This window comes from Ornithorhynchus anatinus, chromosome 3, assembly GCF_004115215.2.
Source record: "Ornithorhynchus anatinus isolate Pmale09 chromosome 3, mOrnAna1.pri.v4, whole genome shotgun sequence".
Taxonomy (NCBI): domain Eukaryota; kingdom Metazoa; phylum Chordata; class Mammalia; order Monotremata; family Ornithorhynchidae; genus Ornithorhynchus; species Ornithorhynchus anatinus.
In genome coordinates, this window is record NC_041730.1 from 105,723,942 (window position 1) to 105,738,256 (window position 14,315).

Consider the following 14,315-nt stretch of genomic DNA (forward strand, 5'->3'; position numbering starts at 1 on the left):
TCTAAGTAATTATTGGAGTGTTCATTTTCAAGCAAGTCCAGATAGGTTTTCTCAGTGATTACTTCAGTCTATAGTTGGTTCCTTTCATCTATGTGTCATGGTTGCAGAGAAATTGCATTTGGTGGCATTTCCAACTGTAATGCAAATCTATAAAGGAAGCAATAAACTCTTTTGATGCTTATTTTATTCAAGAGTAGATTACATAACCTCATGTTTACCGTATTAATCACTGGAAAATAGAGCTCAGGCAAGTTCAGGTTTGTAGTAGATCAAATATCTATTAAAAGCAAAATTGTCAGCCTTTTAAAAGAACCACAGTGCCACGACTTTAAGGGACAGAAGTGGCACCTGCAGGCCAGCTGGGCCGTACAAGACAAAAGGAGAATCTATAACTGAGATGAGATTCCCCAGCAAATGTTAGCCCTCTGATGATCTAAATGTTTTCTACCTTTCTTGTGTGAGTCAAGTATGCAGTGCCACAGGAGGAAGAAAACTACAAAGCAATCAATTCTGCAGGTTACTTTTGGCATTTAAAAAAAATAAATGAAGCTATGTTTGATGAAGCAAGGATCTAAAACAATATTATGTCTGAGCTTGGCTAGATATAGAATTAAAAGGTGAGCTTGGCTAGATATAGAATTACCATAGCATATGCTTATTTCAAGTAGTAGCGTAGTTGTTAAATAGAATTGATTTTTCTTTTAAATGGATAGTTTCAAGTAGCATAAGCATTTGGAAACTGGATAGATATGAAATTCTTCTTTCCATTATTCATTACTACTTGTTTGGGCAACTTCTGTTTCTGCTGCTTTGTTGTTCTGCAGAGCCTCCTAGCTGTTTTGTAATTCAACATGTTTCAAATATGTATATACCTAGGGCAGACCTTGAAAACGCCTGACAACTTGGTAAAAAGTAGATGGCCAAGACATGCTAGCTGGCTGATACGTTAGCCTGACATGTATTCCCTGGGCTGAAACTCCGTGGTCACTTCCAAATTCTTCAGGATCATTTGAAGTTGTTTGCCATAGACATCACTGATCCAGACCCTGTCTCTCTACCACTGAGTCAGCAGGCTATGAGGTTTCAAGTGATAATGTCACTTCTTCTGTGAAACAGATAGCATGGCTTGCATGTGTCCTTCCCATATCTTTTCCTCACTTTGAAAATGCATAGAATGTAAGAAATGATAAATACCTGAATAAATGCTTGTAAAAATACGTTTACATAAAGCTTTAGAAGAAAACAAAGACTAAACAACTACATCATTTCTTAAATATTTAACCCAATAGAATTCTAACTTCTAACTGTTCTCAGAATCCAGAGAAGTAAGCGATATACAGTATGTGACTTTTTCCTAAACTAAGTCTCGCTGTTGCCACAGAGTACCTCGAAGCACTCTCTGACCACAGGACAAGATTTTGGAACCTTATCAGTTCTAAGTTACCTAAATTGAGCCTGCCATTCCAAGGACAGTTGCGAAAATAAGGCTCTTACCTTCCCTGTTCTCTCAAGCGGTATGCTGCTCAAAGCTACCTTTTGCTACTGTTTTGATCTCACCAGAAACAAGGCCTCAGTGAGGTAGAAGTTGGAAGTTGAACACTGAAGTCTGAAATGAAGTTTAGGCATAAAAATGAAGTGTTAAATGGAGTGTAAAATTGAAGGAGCTTGGTTTAGATAGTGGGCATGCCTCGGGCTTGGTAAGTTATCAGTTGAGCTCAGACTCCTGGCATTTTCCAGGTTGACAAGAATTTATGGTCTTGTCTGGGAAATGAAAAGCACCCTTAAAGCTATCTCAGTCTTAAAACATATAGTTTTTTTTTTCTATACTATGCCTACTAAACCGCATAGAATCTTTATAATGGTACCTGTCAAATCATGTTTGTTTAATGTACAGACACCCTTAATTTTAGCAGAAGTAATTGGTTGTTTTGTAAGCAAATCTCTCTTATCTGATGATGGACTCTCCTGTCATAAGGGATGGGATTAAACTCAGGTCATGAAGACTTCAGGGCAGAGAACTTGTGTGAAGGAATTGATTCTAGCATTAATAGATTCTGCAGCCCCATTCTTGTTCTTCTTGTCCTTACCAGTCATATTTTCATAGGGACGGTGGATGGAACAAGAAAGTAAGAGGGCGGGGAGCAGCATAGTGCAAAGCGTACCCAAGAAATGTATGCATGCAATCTTTTATGGCCAAAGCGACTGCAGGACTGTGCCAGGGCTGTACTGTGGTATATAGATCAGTAGGAGGTTACTCTGGTAGCCGATTTCAGTATTTGCTGTAGTCTTCACTTCTCATGTTGACCTATGATTACTTAAGATTCCTGCTGGATTTGTTCACTCTGTGAGATGTATCCTAAATGCTCTTCTGACCATCTGGAAGCAGTATGCTTAGTGGTTAGAGCACAGACTTGGGAGTCAGAAGGACCTGGGTTCTAATCTCAGGTCTGCCACATGTCTGCTGTGTGATCTTGGGCAAGGAACTTCTATGTTCCTCAGTTCCCTCACCTGTAAAATAGGGATTAAGATTGAGAGCCCCATGTGGAGCAGGTACTCTGTCCAATCTGATTAGCTTGCATCTACCCCAGAACTTAGTAGAGTGCCTGGCACATAGTAAGCACTTAACAAATACCAAAAAAGAAAAGAAAGAAAAGAAAGATCAGAAATCTTCACCAATAATAGCACAGGCATAGGAGCATTTTTCTGCTTTTGTCTATTAGACACCCACACTATGATGAGGAATCAGTGACTTAGAGGTAGCTTCCTGTTTGACATAATGGGAGAGAATCAGTGGTAGGATTGCAAGGTGGGAAGACAGCATCATCTTTCAGAAATGAGAAATAAAAGGTTAAATGTTCAAGAAACCACAGAAAGATGTAGTATGGTGACTCCTGGTTGGTTTAATTAGGGCTAATTCATGGCTGCATCTTCAAATCTCTTCGTTCCCCCTTTACAACTACAGTGTTAAAGAACTCCTAAACTAGATTTTGCTTTTGCATTAATATGGTTCCAAAAAAGAATAGCATATAGTACCTACAGATGACTATCAAACAATCTCTGGGAGTGCACTTAATTTCAATTTTTTTTTTTTTTTGCAGGGAGGGTGGGGATTGGGGGCAAAGGGAGAGTTTGGGGACAAACCTAATCAGATTCATAGGAAACACTGACCTTTGGTTCCTGATATCACTATATACCATTAATCTAATAAAATACCAGAAACACAGATTTAAAATGTTGAGTTAATGTTCTGAAATGTTATTCTGATCACGATCACTTCTAAGCTTAACTAGCCCTAATGGCTATAATGATGAACATCCATAGTGCACAGACTAGGTTTCTGGCCAAGAGGGTTAGGTAAGGCATTGTGAGAAGCTTTTTTTCCCCTTTTAAAATATGGTAATATGTACCGTAATGAACTTTTTATGAGGTGGAGGCTCATCACTTACCAGAATATGATAGCCTCCCTAATTATATTTCTAATGGCAGCCCCATAAAGGAGCTGAAGCTTATAGACAGGCAAATTCAGGGAAAAATTATTTTAGTTATTACATAGTGTAAGGAGGAAGAAATGAGGGGTGCAGTACACCCTTGTATATTCAGCTCGGTGAATCTTTGCAGTAAGATTAAAAAATGAGAGCTGTTATTGTTAGCAGCATGTTGGTATATTTACCTGTTAGACGATACTGATTGACAATAAATGTTGGTGAGGGCTGTGAGAGACAAAATTAATTTCCCCCCCTTAAAAACCTTACTGAGACATATCAACCTCCTGCCTCTCTCCACTTTAGTTTCTACTTCACTCTGCTGCCCGGATTATCTTTCTACAGAAACGTTCTGGGCATGTTACTCCCCACCTCTAAAATCTCCAGTGGTTGCCTATACCCTCAGTATCAATAAAAAACTTTTCACTATTGACTTCAAAGCCCTCCACCACTTTGCCCCATTCTTCATCCCAGCCCACACACTCCGCTCCTCAGATGTTAACCTTCTCACTGTGCCTCAATCTCTCCTGTCCTGCGATTGACCCCTGGCCTACATCCCAACTCTGGCCTGGAATGCCCTCCATCCTCAAATCCGCCAAACACTCTTCCCCCCTTCAAACCTCTACTGAAGGCTCTCCTCATCCAGGAGGCCTTCCCAGACTAGACCCCCCCTTTTCCTCAGCTCTTCCTCCCCTCCACGTCACCTCAACTCGCTCCCTTTACTCTTCCCCCTTTAACCCCCATCAACAGCACTTATCTATATATGTATATATCTATAATTCTATTAATTTATATTGATACCTATTTACTTGTTTTGATGTCTGTCACCCCCCTTCTAGACTGTAAGTCCGGTGTGGACAGGGATTGTCTCTCTTTATTGCTGAAATTTACTTTCCAATTTAGTTACAGTGCTCTGCACACAATAAGGACTTAATAAATATGACTGAAAGAGGCCTTTTCTGACCAAGTTCCCCTTTCCTCTTCTCTCACTCCATTCTGCAGTGCCCTGTCTTGCTCACTTTGTTTTTCCCCCCTTCCAGCCCCACAGCACTTTAAAAACTAAATGCAACATCATATCTTCTATAACCTACAACTTGGTTCTGTTCTGTAAGATGTACAATAGAATGCAAAGTATAGCTTTATACTTCTAAAACCTTTGTTCATTTGATGCTACTTTGATTTCAAGTCTTTCAACAGAAGACAGCAATAGTAGTAGTGGGCAAAAAAACCCATCTACCAATTCTGTTATATTGTAATTTCCCAAGTACTTAGTACAGTGCTCTACACACAGTAAGCATTCAGTAAAATCAATTGATTTAGTGATTGAGAGTAGTATTTGAGTGCCTTCTTGGTGCTGCTCACTGTAATAGGCAACTGGAAATACAAAATAAAGTGACATGTCCCCTCTCCATAATCAATCAATTGTATTAAGCACTTACTGTGTGCTGAATACTGTACTAAGTGTTTGGGAGATGACTTGGGAGAGAACAATACAACAAAATTAGCAGACATTCCCTGCCCATAGCAAACTTACAGTCTAGATACTGTATGCTCCAGATGTAAGTTCTACTGTATATTCTTTATGTCTGCCTCCTTAAACTGTAAGCTCCTTAAGGGCAGGCATTGTGTCCACTAACCTATTGTACTCTCCAAGTGCTTGGTTCAGTGTTCTGCACACAGTTAAGTGCTCAAAAAAATCAATGTAACAGAGTTGGTAGACACAGTCCCCTACCCACAGTGAGGCAACAGTTTAGATGGGGAGACACACATTAATATAAATTATGGATATTTAAATGAGTGTTGTGTGGCTGAGGGAAGGGTGACTAAACGGTGCAAATCCAAATGCAAGGGTGACACAGAAGGGAGAGGGAGGAGAGGAAATAAGGGCTTAGTCAGGGAAGGCCTCTTGGAGGAGTTGTGTTGTTAATAAGGTGGGGAGAGTGATCGTCAACTATGTGAAGAGGGTGGATGTTTCAGACCAGAGCTAAGATGTGGGCAAAAAGTCTGCCTGCAAAGAGTTTAATTCTTTACAACTATTGTCATGACAAATATTTGGATATACAAGTGCATAAAGATAGAAGCTGTAGTAATAGTAATAGTATTCATTAAGCAATTAGTGTGTGCAGAGCACTGTGCTAAAGTTCTAGGAAAGAAAATCTTGGGGATGGGGATTAGACACGGACCCTGTTCCCTGGGGGGCTCACAAACTAAACGTTTAAGTGAAAGAAGAGATTAGAGACAAGCACAAAAAGAAATATTGAAACATTAAAACACAACACAACATTAAAACACAAAATGCACTAGAAGTTTCAGCAAGGAAGGAGGAATCCAAAAGCACATGGACCAGCTTTTATCCCCAGTCTAGTGTACCCAGAAAATGCTGGGAGCCAGAACCTTCAGTGGCAAGAGGGAAGGTTATTGTTACAATGGTGCTTTTCTCGACAGTGATGGATGAGTGCAAGAGCATGCAGGAGTAGTGGCTTAAATTTTTTTAGTTTTTCTCTATATGAGTGTAAATAAGCTCATAGGTGCTGGAGCGTTTACAAGGCTTAGGACATTGGAAAATTACAGAAGTTTTGTTGGGGGAAGTGGAATTTTAGGGTTTTTAAACCCATAAAAACTATTATATAATTATACATAATTATAATTATATGCCTAGTTTTAGTTTCTTTTAATAGAAATATGGATGAGAAGTGTGTCAGAATAGCACTTTGTGCCTGAAGAACCACTTTTAGAAATGTATGGTAGGGATTAAGTCTTTGCCATCAAACAGCTTTTTCAGTCCAATTTCTACAAAACAACTTCAAACTCCCCAGAGAGAGGTCTTTTAAGTCTAATATAGAGTTGAAGCCATGCAAATAGGTTGAACTTTGGTACAAAACCAGCCTGAAAACGTGAGTTAGTTTAAAGTGGCATATGAAAACCCTAAACAAATAGAAAGAAATTATAAGATGAATCAATCCACCAGTGATATTTTTTGAGCACTTAACTGTGTGCAGAACACTGAACTAAGCACTTGGAGAATACAGTACAATATTGTTAGTAGACACAATGCCTGCCCTCAAGAAGCTTACAGTTTAAGGAGGAGGCAGACATTAAGAGTTTGCAGGAGAGCTTACATCTGGAGCATACAGTAGCTAGACTGTAAGTTTGTTTTGGGCAGGGAATGTTTGCTAATTTTGTTGTATTGTTCTCTCCCAAGTACTTAGTAGTATTCAATATATATGACTGATTAAAATAAATTACAGATAAGGGAGATGGGAGAATGTAAGGATATTAACCTAAATTGTGTGTGGTTTAAGGTGGGGTGACTGTCAAATGCTAAAGATTACAAATCCAAGAGGATAGGTGATACAGAAGGGATAGTAGGTAGGGTTAATGAGGGCTTGGTCAGGAAACTCTCTTGGAAGGGATATAATTTTAGGAAGGCTTTGAAGGTAGGGAGAGTAACGGTCTGTCTGATGTGAAGTGGAGAATGTCAGGTGAGAGCGACAATGAGGGTAAGGTGTCAGTGGCAAGATAAGTGAGATCAAGGTACAGTAATATGTTGGAATTAAAGGAGCAAAGTGTGGGTTGGAGTAGGAGATGAGTGAGGTAATGAAAAAGGGAGACAACTGATTGAGTGCCTGAAAGCTGATAGGGAGTTTCTGTTTGATGTAGAGAAAGAGAAAATCCCAGAAAATATGGACTTACCTCCTGCAAATTATTGAATCAAAGAAGATTACAATACTCTTCTCCTCAGGCTAGATACATTTTCATTTACCTTTGCTCTGTTCTCCTGTGCTGAGCATAGAAACTGGGCTTTGATGATTTTACCATTTGTTTTAGCTGCTATTCACACATCTTATTTGGTTTTCAACTAATCAATCTTAAAATATTTATTGAACACCTACTGTGTCCAGAGTACTGTACTGTTGGGGAGAGAACATTAGACTTTGTAGATATTATAACTTCCTATCCTCAACAACTTTACAGTCTTATTGCAGAACCGGATAGGATTGAAATATGAAGAGTAAATTGGTGCATCATCTGCAGAGCTGTTAGGTGAAACCATACACATAGAAGAGAACCCAAGAGACTGAGGGAATGTAGAAGGAAATGAAGAGGAACCCCAGCACAGAGCCTGGCATGAAAACCCAATTCAAGGAATAAGTTGTATGAGAAACTAACAAAGAAAACATAGAAGATATGATTGAGGAAGTAGGAAGTTTTAGAATTAAGACAATAATTGTGTATTTGTTAAGCTCTTACTGTACTAAATGCTGAGGTGGATACAAGCAAATTAGGTTGGACACAGTCCCTGTCCTGCATGGGGCTCACTGTCTTAATCCCCATTTTACGGATGAGGTAACTGAGGCACAGAGAAGTTAAGTGACTTGCCCAAGGTCACACAGCAGACAAATGGAAGAGCCAGGATCAGAACCCATGACCTTCTGACTCCCAGACCAGTGCTATCCACTACACCATGCTGCCTCAATCAAAGGAAAAGGAAAGGAGGCATTTGTAAGTAGAGGTTGAAGATAGTGATAGGGAAAAAAAGGATAGGAACAAGTGTTTTTAAGGAAAGAGAGAATCAGGTCAGAGACATCAGGACTATAGGTAACAGAGAGCAGGTAGGATATCCTCTTTTGAGGCATCCTGGAAGGAGAAGAAAAAGTTGTGATGTCCAGCAATGAGAAGGTAAGGGAAAAGCAGTGGGAGATCCAAGTCTGATGGTTTTCATATTCCCAACAAGGAGGCCAACAAAGATGTCAGGGATTAGGGTGGTGTCAGGGGCAATGGAAATTTCAGGAGAAATTAGAAATGGGCAATATTGATGATGGAGGAATAGACAAGTTGCTGAGAAGGAGAGTTCAATTCTAGAAAGAGAAAATGAATTTGAAATGGTCAGTGTTGACCTGGGATACCAGTATTTTGGCCAACTGAATTCAGCTGTGCATATGGGAGAGACCAAAGAAGTTCACAGTGGGAGAGAGGTGATTCAAGGCTTTGAGCAGAGGGAGGATTTGGGCATGGCGGGAGTGGTGAGTTGGGTGGATAGGGCAGAGTTAAGGTCCCTTCAACCCAATTTAGGAGAGTTAAGGGCCTGTACCAAAATAAAGAGAGGGATTGGATAAAAGGGAGTCAAGTATGATAAAATAAAGAGAAGGATTGGATAAAAGGGAGTCAAGTATGATAACTTGATGAGTTACAACTATGTAAATGTAAAGAGAGTGAAGGATGAGGGATACCCACATGAGTATGGGAAACTCTTGGTAAGAGCATATAATTGGACAGTGTATCCATCAAATCCCTCCAAGGATCACACCTGGAGAGTTTCCAGTACTCTACCAGTCTCAGCTACAGGAGGGAGAGTAAAGCAGAAGCATATCCATTCCATTACCTAGCTTGGGCAGTGGCTAGTGAGTGGAAAGCAATCTGCTACAAGTCAAAACTCACCTTTGTTGCACAGCAGTGACATGGGAGGAAGTCAAGGACAGGGACTCAAGTTTACTGCATGGCAGAAGGCAGTGGTATAAACCACTTCCATATTTTTGCCAAGCTAATTCTATGGCTGCACTACCAGAATGATTGCAGATAGGAAGTGGGGCATTGGGAGAGATGTGCCCATGGAGTTTTACTGGGTCAAAGACACCTTGACAGCAGAAGACAAGCCAAGCCATCAAAAGAGAAGCAGCGTGGCTTAGTGGAAAGAGCCCGGGTTTAGGAGTCAGAGGTCATGGGTTCTAATCCCAGCTCTGCCACCTGTCAGTTGTGTGACTTTGGGCAAGTCACTTGACTTCTCGGTGCCTCAGTAACCTCATCTGTAAAATGGGGATGAAGACTGTGAGCCTCACGTGGGACAACCTGATTACCCCATATCTTCCCGAGCGCTTAGAACAGTGCTCGGCACATAGTAGGTGATTAACAAATACCAAAAAAAAAAAAAGAGAGAAAGAGAAGGAGCGGTTTTCAGTCCAGTAAGAACAAAACTGGGAGAGTGGCATATATTATATGCTATGAAATCCCCCCACCTTTCTTACTCCTTGGAACTCAAAAAAGTCAAAGGAGGAAAACAAAAGGCTGGCTGAAATGCAATAAAATATCAGGAAGTGGGAGAAGACATGGAGGAGGAAGGGAGAGACATTATGGAGGGATGAAGGACAGGGAAGGAGGCTGCGACTTTTTGAATTAATTTGTCATTTGTTCCTGGGTCAGGAAGCTAAGTCCTCAGGGAGACCTCCATTGCCATTCAGGCTTCCTTCCTTCTTCCTTCTTGAGGAGTGGGGCACTGTCCCTTTCCTATTCTTGAAAACTTTTGTCTTGCCAAATCCACTGGCTTCTATGGCATCCTAATTGTCTTCAACCTCTCAGCTGTTTTTGACACTGTAGGTCACCCACTTCTCCTGGTAACATTATCCAACCTAACCTTCATTGACATTGTCCTCTCCTGGTTCTCCTATCTCTCTGGTCTCTCATTCTCAGGCTCTTTCATGGGCTCCTCCTCTACCTCCCACTACCTAACAGTAGGTGTTCCACAAGATTCAGTTCTGGGTCCCCTTCCATTCTCCATCTAGACTTACTCCTTGGAAAACTCATTCACTCCCACATCTATATGGATGATTTCCAAATCTAAATCTCCAGCCCTGATTTTTCTTACTCTCTGCAATCTCACATTTCCTCTTGCCTTCAAGACATTTCTACTTGAATGCCCTCCCATTACCTCAAACCTAACATGTCTAACACAGAACACTTCTGTTCCCATGTAAACCCTGTCCCTCTTTGACTTTCCCATTACTGTAGATATGACCACAGTCCTCCCTGTCTCACAGGCCCATAGTCTTGGGTTGCCCTTGACTTCTCTCATTTAAGCCACATATTCAATCTATCGTTAAATCCTGTAAATTCCACCTTCACAGATTTGTTAAAATCAATCAAACCAAACTGGTACTACATTAATCCAAGCACTTATCCTATCCCACCTTAATTAATTTTTCAGCCTCCTTAGTGATGTCCCAGCCTCCCCACTCCAGTCCATACTTCACTCTGCCGACTGGATCATTTTTCTATAAAACTGTTCAATTCACATCTCCCCACTCCTCAAGAACTTCCAGGGGTTGCCCAACCACCTCCTCATCAAACAGAAACTCCTTACCATCAGCTTTAATTAATTAATTCATTCGTTCATTCAGTAGTATTTATTGAGTGCTTACTATGTGCAGAGCACTGTACTAAGCACTTGGAATGTATAATTCGGCAACAGATAGAGACAATCCCTGCCCATTGACGAGCTTAAAGTCTAATTGGGGGAGACAGACAGACAAAAACAAGACAATTTAATCGCATTAAATAGAGTCAAGGGGATGTACACCTCATTAACAAAATAAATAGGGTAATAAAAATATATACAAATGAGCACAGTGCTGAGGGGAGGGGAAGGGAGAAGGGGAGGAGCAGAGGAAAGGGGGAAAGAGGGCTTAGCTGAAGGGAGGTGAAGGAGGGGCAGAGAGAGAGCAGAGGGAAAAGGGGAAGCTGAGTCTGGGAAGGTCTCTTGGAGGAGGTGAGCTTTCAGTAGGGCTTTGAAGAGGGGAAAGAGAGTTAGTTTGGCAGAGGTGAGGAGGGAGGGCATTTCAGGACAGCGGGGCATTTCAGGACAGCGGGAGGACGTGGGCCAGGGTCAATGGCGGGATAGGCGTGAACGGGGACAGTGAGGAGGTGGGCAGCAGAGGAATGGAGTTGTGGGGTGGGCAGTAGAAAGAGAGTAGGGAGGAGAGGTAGGAGGGGACAAGGTGATGCAGAGCCTTGAAGCCCAGAGTGAGAAGTTTTTGTTTTGTGTGGAGGTTGATAGGCAACCACTGGAGGATTTTAAGGAGGGGAGTGACATGCCCAGAGTATTTCTGCAGGAAAATGATCCGGGCAGTGGAATGAAGAATAGATTGGAGCAGGGAGAGACAGAACGAAGGGAGATCAGAGAGAAAGCTGACACAATAATCCAGACAGGATATTATGAGAGCCTGTACCAGTAAAATAGCCGTTAGGATGGAGAGGAAAGGGAGGATCTTGGCGATATTGTAAAGGTGAGACTGGCAAGCATTGGTGACGGATTGGATGTGTGGGGTGAATGAGAGAGCTGAGTCAAGGATGACACCAAGGTTGCGGGCTTGAGAGACAGGAAGTATGGTCGTACCATCCACAGTGACAGGGAAGTCAGGAAGAGGACAGAGTTTGGGATAGAAGATAAGGAGCTCAGTTTTGGACATGTTGAGTTTTAGGTGGCGGGCAGACATTCAGATGGAGGCGTCCTGGAGGCAGGAGGAGATATGAGCCTGAAGGGAGGGGGAGAGAACAAGGGAGGAGATGTAGTTTTGTGTGTCATCTGCATAGAGATGATAGTTTAAGCTGTGGGAGCAAATGAGTTCACCAAGGGAGTGAGTGTAGATGGAGAACAGAAGAGGGCTGAGAACTGACCCTTGAGGAACGCCTACAGTTAGAGTTGGGAGGGGGAGGAGGAGCCTGTGAAGGAGACAGAGAATGAACAGCCAAAAAGATAAGAGGAGAACCAGGAAAGGACAGAGCCTGTGAAGCCAAGGTGAGATAAGGTTTGGAGGAGAAGGGAATGGTCTACAGTGTCAAAGGCAAAAAGCATTCAAATATCTTGCCTCCTCCTACCTTCACATTGCTACTCTCCTACCACAACCCAACCACACACTTTACTCTTCTAATGCCAACCTATTCACTATACGTCAATCCTGTCAATCTTCCTGCTGACTTCTCGCCCATGTCCTGCCTCTAGCCTGAAATGTCCTCTCGTCATTTCTGATAATCACTTTCCCCACCTTCAAAGCATTACTGAAGGCACATCTCTCCCAAAGGGCTTCCCTTAAACCGTCATTTCCCTTTCACACTCCCTTCTGTGTCACCCAGCCTTGCTCCCTATATTCACCACCCTGACTCCATCCCCACAGCACTTATGTACATATCCATAATTTATCTATTTTAATGTGTGTCTCCTCCTCTAGACTAAAAGCTCATTGTGAATAGGGAGTGTGTCTGTTATATCCTGGTATTGTACACTCTTAAGGGCTTAATACAATGACCTGCACATAGTAAGTGCTTAGTAAATACATTGATTGATTTCCTCCATTCTCTCCTTATTTATCCTTTTCTGTCTCCTTTCTTCTTTAACTCTCATCTCCAAGTCTGTCTTTCCAATTTTTGGATGCCCCCATCTGGATCTTGTCATGCTTTCCTATTTTGTGTTCAAAAAAACCCAAAAAACTGATCACTTTATAAAGAGGAGTAATAATGATTTCAGGGTTGGGATGTGCTTGATTTTTGAAAAAATAACTATGCAAGTCAAATTTGAAAGGATTTAAAAGACTACACTAATTATTTTTAATGATAAGAATTTACTATGTGTCAGGCACTGTATTAATTGCTAGAATAGAGGCAAGCCACTCAGACTGGACACAATTCCTGTCCCATATGGGGCTCACATTCATAATCCCTATTTTACAGATGAGACACAGAGAAGTTAAGTGAATTGCCCAAGGTCATACAGCAGACATGAGGCAGAGCTGCAATTTGAACCCAGGTACCCTGACTCCTAGGCTCATGCTCTTTCTAAGCCATGCTGCTTTTCATTTACCAGGTTAAATTTCTCAGGTTATTGCAGCTGTTTTAGATGAAGTTTCCAAAATTTCCATCTTTTGCAGATTTTTTTGGAAAAAAATTCTCAAGCTAAGATTTCATTTTATAGTTGAAAAGAAAAATCAAACATGAATAAGAATTTTTGTCTTTTTAATGATTTCTATAGCCTTGTTGAGGAGGGTAAGCCAGTTTCATGGAATATAGCAATTTATTTTAATATACAAGATTTCCCATTTATTCACTCATGTCTTTAGTTCATTGCATTTCTTTCCTTTCTTTTGAGTCTAAATGCCTATGTCTCCTAATTGTCTACACAGACCAAATTAAGTGCAGAGATGAAGCCAGCTGGAGAATTAAATAAATATAACAATTTCCCTGAATTATTTGACAACAAAAACTTTTATTGTCTTCGCTTTTATAATTTCATGTGAAGACACTAGTAAGTTTGTTTTGACTGAATTGAGCCTTTGGCTTTTTCAACTGTAACCAAACTCTTCTTATAGGAGCACAGTTTAGTGATGAAAATCATGGGTCATACACCTATGTAGTAAAAGCTTTCAATCAACTTACTCTTTCATTTAAGACAGTGTAAGTTTGAATGATGATGAGCAACGTGGAGGAACCCAGGGGTGCCAGCCAGTTGGGCCAATCAGGGATTAAATATCTGTTCTCCCTCCTACTTAGACTGGGGTCACAGTGGGAAAGGGACTGTGTCCAACCTGATTTTTATATCTACCCCAGCAGTAGGTACAGTTTGGGGCACATTCATTTAATAGTATTTATTGAGCACTTAGAGAAGCAGCGTGGCTCAGTGGAAAGAGCCCGGGCTTGGGAGTTAGAGCACATGGGTTCTAATCCCAGCTCGGCCGCTTGTCAGCTGTGTGACTTTGGGCAAGTCACTTAAATTATCTGGGCCTCAGTTACCTCATCTATAAAATGGGGATGAAAACTGTGAGCCCCATGAGGGACAACCTGATCACCTTGTATCCCCCAAGCGCTTAGAACAGTGCTTTGCTCATAGAAAGCACTTAACAAATACCAATATTATTATTACTATGTGCAGAGCAGTAATAATACTATGTGAAGAGCACATAGTAAGTGCTTAACAAATGTGATTATCATGGTTTAACTTATTCCCTTTCAATCCTGTCAATGACTGTCAATCCTATAGTATGTTCACACAGGACTGTGAGCGCATTGCTG

The 14,315-nt window shown here is 41.2% G+C and overlaps 1 non-coding gene across 1 annotated transcript; it reads left to right on the plus strand.

The window, feature by feature from the left end:
* The first annotated feature begins 8,772 nt into the window (after positions 1 to 8,772).
* LOC114810747 lies at positions 8,773 to 8,911 on the plus strand. Its single transcript, XR_003758442.1, has one exon. It is a non-coding gene; the product is annotated as a small nucleolar RNA SNORA7 (small nucleolar RNA).
* The last annotated feature ends 5,404 nt before the right edge of the window (positions 8,912 to 14,315 follow it).